Source organism: Carex rostrata, chromosome 6 (genome assembly GCF_964058835.1).
Source record: "Carex rostrata chromosome 6, lpCarRost1.2, whole genome shotgun sequence".
Taxonomy (NCBI): domain Eukaryota; kingdom Viridiplantae; phylum Streptophyta; class Magnoliopsida; order Poales; family Cyperaceae; genus Carex; species Carex rostrata.
The window spans coordinates 6,462,349-6,469,020 of NC_135923.1; positions in this window are offsets into that span (position 1 = coordinate 6,462,349).

Here is a 6,672-nt window from a genome sequence, read left to right on the forward strand (position 1 = left end):
GCCGAGAATTTCAGCATATTCGTTTCCATTTGGATCACCTCTGATACCGCACGTACAATTACTAAATCCTGACCATTATTTAACTATAGCACGGATATCAAAAATGGAATCTCTTTATTTAGATGGGCACCAAATTACAATCGCTCAACTGAAAATTTGTTACGTCATATTGTACTCTATCCGTAGGGCTGCTAATGGGTCAATATTAGGCCTAAACCGTAACCGGTTCATGAATTTGAACCAAATAATCAGATTATGTCCAAACTGAATGGATATAGGAAACGCCCGGACCTTGTCCAAACCAATCTCAGCCCGGGCCCTGTCCAACATGAAACGGGCTCTGTCCGTTTCAATTAAAGTGTAGGCCCTGTCCATTTATGTCCGGACAATCTTAGTTTAATAAGTTGTGCGCTGTACACGGGCTTTATGTCCGATTGGATAAAACGCTTCAATTGTCCGCTAAATTAAATAAAGACATTAAGTATATAACAATATTAAATATATACACTTTTAATCTGGCCAGAGCTTAATCTTCTAAGAATTTCCTAGTTGAAATTGATTCCTTTGACCAAAGTCAATAGTCAAATAGTGGGGAATATTGAAACAAAATTTTTGTGAAGAACAACATAGAAAAAAATCATATAATTTTTTTTAACACTCATGTAAATTATAAATTTTCATATTGAACTAACCAATAAATTTTCATATTAAACTTAAAATTTACACACAAAAATATGTAAAATATTAGCTCTCATTTTATACTAACGTTTATCAGTACTGTATGCAAGCAGAAACCTGTTTATGACATAAACCTGATTAATAATAAAAGGAAAAAAAATGAGAACAAGAAACACAAATTTTCTGGTTATGTTCCTTTTACCTCCACCTGAAATTACCAAATGAAAATATAACTGTAAGATCATCCAATAATATTATTTTGCTTATTTAATTTATTTTTATTTTGCTTCCAACTCCACCTAAGTAGTAATTTCCACAAAACAAAGCAAGATTCTCCATTTATTTTAGCCATTTTTAAAGACCAATAGGGACTAATAGGAGTTAACAGTGGATTCTCTGTTGTACACATGACCCCAATTTTTTTTTAACTATGGAAGAAATAATTCAACATGACTACAAATTACATAGAGTTTCAGTCCGAATCTGCATTATCTAAAGTCGAACCACATCACCAACATCTCAATGACTAAAACATTATACCCAAACTACCCCTCTTTCTTTTTTTTCACATGAAGAAACCAAATAAAAATAGTTGGATATCATGCTTTGAGCAAACGTACCTGTCCACACTGATCTTCACACTTTGATGTATATTTTGTATCCATGTAAAACCTTAAACATCCACCTAAATCGAGCTGCACACAAAAATTTAGAAAAGATCAAGTTCATATAATTTATACTTGAATATAATAAAAAAAGAGCCAACAATATTTACCTCTAAAATCAAGGACGCCGCATGAATGGGCGAAAATCATCTAAATTGAAGCTACCATCAAAGGAGGCAAACCAATCATTTGTACAAACGAGAGCTTCCAGTGTATCCGAATTCATAGAACTACACAGATTATCCGTCAATCGACCCGCTATACTGAAAGCGGACTCTGATGCTACGGTTGATACCGGAACAGCCAAAAAGTCTCTTGCCATTCTTGCTAAAGTTGGCCACTTCTCTGAGTTTCTTTTCCAATATTGCAAAACATCAAAATCTTCTTCATCGGACACCACCAAGACGGGTTCTTCAAGATAATTATCCAACTCGATTTTGCTTCGTTGCACGGTACGATTTTTATCATTAAATCGAGAGAATCTCTCATCTAACTCCCTTTTGACAAGTATTCTACTTTCCATTTGTGGAGACTGACTAGTTGACACCCGTTCCATATTTTCATTCATCCTCTCATACTCCTCATATAATTTTCTAAGTAAAGATTCCACATCTCTCACTCTTTCATCATACTCAACAGTTTTTTCCCCATAAGCATCTTCGAAACAAAACTCCACAAAACGGAACTTTCTCATAGGATCAAAAACACATGCTAGTGTTAGAACCAAATTCGGACTTTTCCAATATTTGTCAAATTTCTTTTGCATTTCCTCCGATAAGTTATGCATAGTTGTATTGGAACTCGCAATTTCGTCCAACAATGCACTCCGAATAGAAAACACCTCTTTCATATATTGATTTGATGATGGTCGCCTCACGGTTGAGAAAATTTTTGTTGCATCTAGAAATACCTCCAAAAACCTCGCCATCTCTTTTGCCTCCTCCCACTTTTTTGGAGTAGGAACAACCATTCTAACATCATTGCCATACCTTGATAAAGCCTCTTTGTATTTCAACGCTTCATTAACTATCTTGTAAGTTGAGTTCCACCTTGTTGGACAATCTAGAATCATACCCATTTTAGATGGTAAATTGAGATCTTTTAGGATTTCATTAAACATTTGGAGTTTTCTACCACGCGCACAAATATTCTGTATTAAATCTCTAATTGTAACCAAACACGGGTCAATGATTTTCATCCCATCTTGCACCATGATATTTAAGATGTGTGCCGCATATCTCATATGCATGTGCTTTCCTTCAACAATGGTCCTATCCCTAAATTCCCTCTCTATATCTCCAATCGCATTATCATTTACTGTACAATTGTCTAGTGTAATCGTAAAGATTTTACCATCCAACTTCCACTCCATTAAAATATCCTTCATTAAACCCGCAACATTAGCACCCGAATGCGGATAAGGCATTTGCTTGAAGGAGATGATCTTCTTTTGAAAATTAAAATCCTTATCTATGTAATGTGTCGTTAGGCACATATAACTCAGATGCACGCTCGACGTCCATATGTCACTCGTGAAACACACACGAGAATTCAATGCTTCAAACTTCTGCACTGCTAACTCCTTTCCCGTCTGAAATACTCTCACGCAATCGTTTCTCAACGTTTGAAATACTCCTATTACAACTAGAAGGCAACTGTAGTTAAGCCTTGTTTTTTTTTCTTTTCAAAATCACAACAGCATTTGTGATACTGAATTATTCAAACTAGAAGGCAACTCGAAATAACTTGCAATATGTAGACTGTTACAAATAAACAAAACAGATAATTTGAGGCAACTATAACAATTACTGAGTCAAAAGATGTGACAACAAGGGCCAATTTATTTGCTGGATTTTTTTTTTTTTGCTTCTAAAGTTTATAAGAAGGACAAAACTACATCCAATTAATGTTACAACTGAGAGAAAATTGTGAGATTGCCACTCAATAACATTGAAATTGGGAGATTGCCACTCCATACTTCAAAATTGTGAAATTGCCACTCAATAACCTCTTAAATTGGGAGATTGCCATTCTTATACAATTTTTATACTTTTTTAATTAAAAATAATCTGAAAAATTCTGTTTTAAATACGTATTTTTTGTATTTCCAATTTTACCCTTCATATAATTAATTTGTTATTTTTCACTGCATACCTCCAGTTCAATGTTCGCCTCCTCTTCAAATCGTCTTCTCCGTGAGATTCCTCCTCTTCAATCCAGGCTTCTCCGTGCGTCCCCTTCCGGCGCTTCTCTGTGCATCCTAGCACCCCTCCGCGCCCCTCCAAATCACAGATCTCTCCTCTCTTGCGCAACACGTAGCTCCGCTATCCACTTTCCTGAGCTAGCGCGTGAAAAGAAGAAGCGCCTCCAGCCGCCTCCCTTGCCCTTTCAAAGCCCTCCATTTTCGGTAAGCACTCTCTTCCTCTCCCTCGTTCTCCATTTCTGTATGAAATTTGCTCCAAAATTTGCCTCCTCCCTAACCCTAAACATTAACTCCTCCAGTACCTTGCCATCGCCTCCTCCAGTCCGATCTAATCAGCATGTATCGCTCAAATCAGTCCTCCCATGGGAACTCTACGCAATCGATTTTGTCCACCGCCGCCCAGCCGAGTGATTGATGTGAAGAGATTTGTGAGCGGTACCACAGCAAATCCACAGAGGGTATTCTACAAATGCATAAACTACAAAAAGGTACTGAATTTTTGACAAATGATCTCTAGGTTTTACGGTACCAGGTTGGTAATAGATTATCGGCAAAGGATTTTGTAGATGCATCTATTGTAATAGTATAGTCAGTTAATGGAACAATAGGTTATAATAGGAATAACAGCACAAGCCGATTCAGTTATGCATTGATGTTAGTTAGACACTAATGATGTTAGTTAAGCTGTTAGAGATGTAACTGACATGAGATTAGTTAGCTGTTAGAGATGTAACAGTAATGAGATTAGTTAGACAGTTAGACCTAAGAAACATAACTCAATTTGGCGGCTCAGAAACATAATTCAATTTGTAAACTCAATTTTTCTTCTTTGTGCTCGTACCTATTTATGCATTCTAAATTGTGTTGAGACCGGAAGTACTGGCGCAAAGATGTATGCAAGAGATATAGCTTTGGTTTAAACACTGCTAGCAAAGAACATGCATGCCATTGTGCATGTTTTGATCATGCATAGAAATTTTTATCTTCTTTTCTTTGTGTTTTCGTTTCTTTATACCTCATATAAACTAATTTTTCTCACTAAGTGCTAAAATACTGGACAATTTATTCACATGCCACCTCTTTTCAAAAGAAAAAAAATGATTTGCTCATTTGTTGTTTGAGGCTTAATTGTGGCTAAATGAGAGATCAACAAATACCAAAAGTCGGTACAGCACCAGAATAGTGAGGTTCATCTCTTGTACCAAGCTCAAATTGAATTCATACGAATCAGACCCATAGGCAAGTTGCATCATCTCTTGTTCGTCAAGAGAGCGCAAAAAAGTGCAACAGTTCATAATGAGAGTTCATACCAATATCTTGCAAAATGACCTCCAAATATTACAATCTTACAAAAGACCCATGACAAATATTACAATCTTGCAAAATGACCTCCAAATATTATAATCTTACAAAATGACCCATGACAATAATACAACCTTGGAAAATTTACTTCCATGTGCTTTTAACAGCCTCCGTCAATGATTAAAAAAAAATTAATTATCCTGAAATAATACAAAGCCTAAAAAATAGAACCCATTTGGCTTTGTAACACTTTAAATAGTAGTAGGACATGTATCAGAAAAATAAGGTTGGACTTTTACAATGAAGGAAAAAAAAAAGTAGCCTTCTGCAAGTGTGAGATGAAACCAATAAGCATACACAATTTAAATCATAATATTACAATATATGTATAAAAATTAAAAAAAAAAATAATAATAAATCATAATATTTTAGAATGCTCTATTAAGGGTATTTGATAGAGTAGCTATGTACTGGTAAGTAAAGAGAGAAGAAGAATTGAGAGGAATTATGATTTCATTGATACTTTCACAATTTGATTACAGCTCCTTATAAGGATTGATTACAAGTATTAACTAGCTTAAACTAAGCTGTTACAACCTAACTACCATGATCTGTTATTAGTTACAACTAACTAACAGAGAGGCACTAACTAACCAAGTCAACTATAACCACTAACTAACTCAACTGCCAACTTCTAATAGTATTACTGGCACTGTAACAGGCCTTGGTACCAACCTGTTTTGTTGTCTTCAAGTTAAATAATGCATTCTTCTCCCTTGCTGTATATGAGGCGAAAGAAATTGTGTATGCTGTCGGGGAAGAAATCAAGGCATCAAGGTCATTGTTGTATATGAGGCGAAATCAAGGCATTTAACAGGAGGCGGGATTTTTGTATATGAGACGAAATCAGGGCTTTATTAGTGATCTTCGGTACTGCATAGTCTAGATAAGAGGGGAAATCAAGGCTTTATTAGTGATCTTCGGACTATGCAGTAATTTTCACTTATTAGTGATCTTTCGTACTGTAATTTCAGAGCAGTTTCACTTATTTAGAATTGCAAAAAAATCAACGAAGGGAAGAAATGCAGTGGACGGGAGGAGGCTAGGGTTCTCCAGGGGAAGAGTCTCCTCGTTATGTTTTTTATTAAGGGTATTTTAGGTATTACGTTTTTTTTTTTTTTTTTAAAAGATTAATACAGTGACAATGGCAATCTCCCAATTTAAGAGGTTATTGAGTGGCAAATTCACAATTTTTAAGTATGGAGTGGCAATCTCCCAATTTCAATGTTATTGAGTGGCAATCTCACAATTTTCCCTAGAACTGAAATTACATGCATGATAAATGATAACAGACTAAGATTATTCAATATAACTTGAGGGGACCCTTCACATTGCACCTTTTTTTTTGTGAAATTACATGCATTTGAAAGTGAAGATATGGAGAGGAATAGAAATTTGAGAAAGAGAATCAATGGATGAAATCGGAGGCATCCCAGTTCCTAATTTGAACGAAGCTTCATGGTAAAGCTTCATGGTAGTAGGTGGAGACTGGAGAAAACAATAAAGAAAGACTTGCGCAATCCTGCTCAAGTTAATCTCGGTTATTAGGAACTGGAGATGTTGTCTATGACTCTATGTGCGAACAGCGAGAATTTTTTAGTTACCATCTTAATATTTTAAAATTGGAGTCACTACGTCCTCCGAGGCTCCGACTCATTGTAAAATATGAATGCCACGTCAATATAAAATTAAACTGGAGCCCGGCTAATATAACTTCAGTATCATGTAACACTAATTTCAAAATCAATTGAATAAATTTTAAAC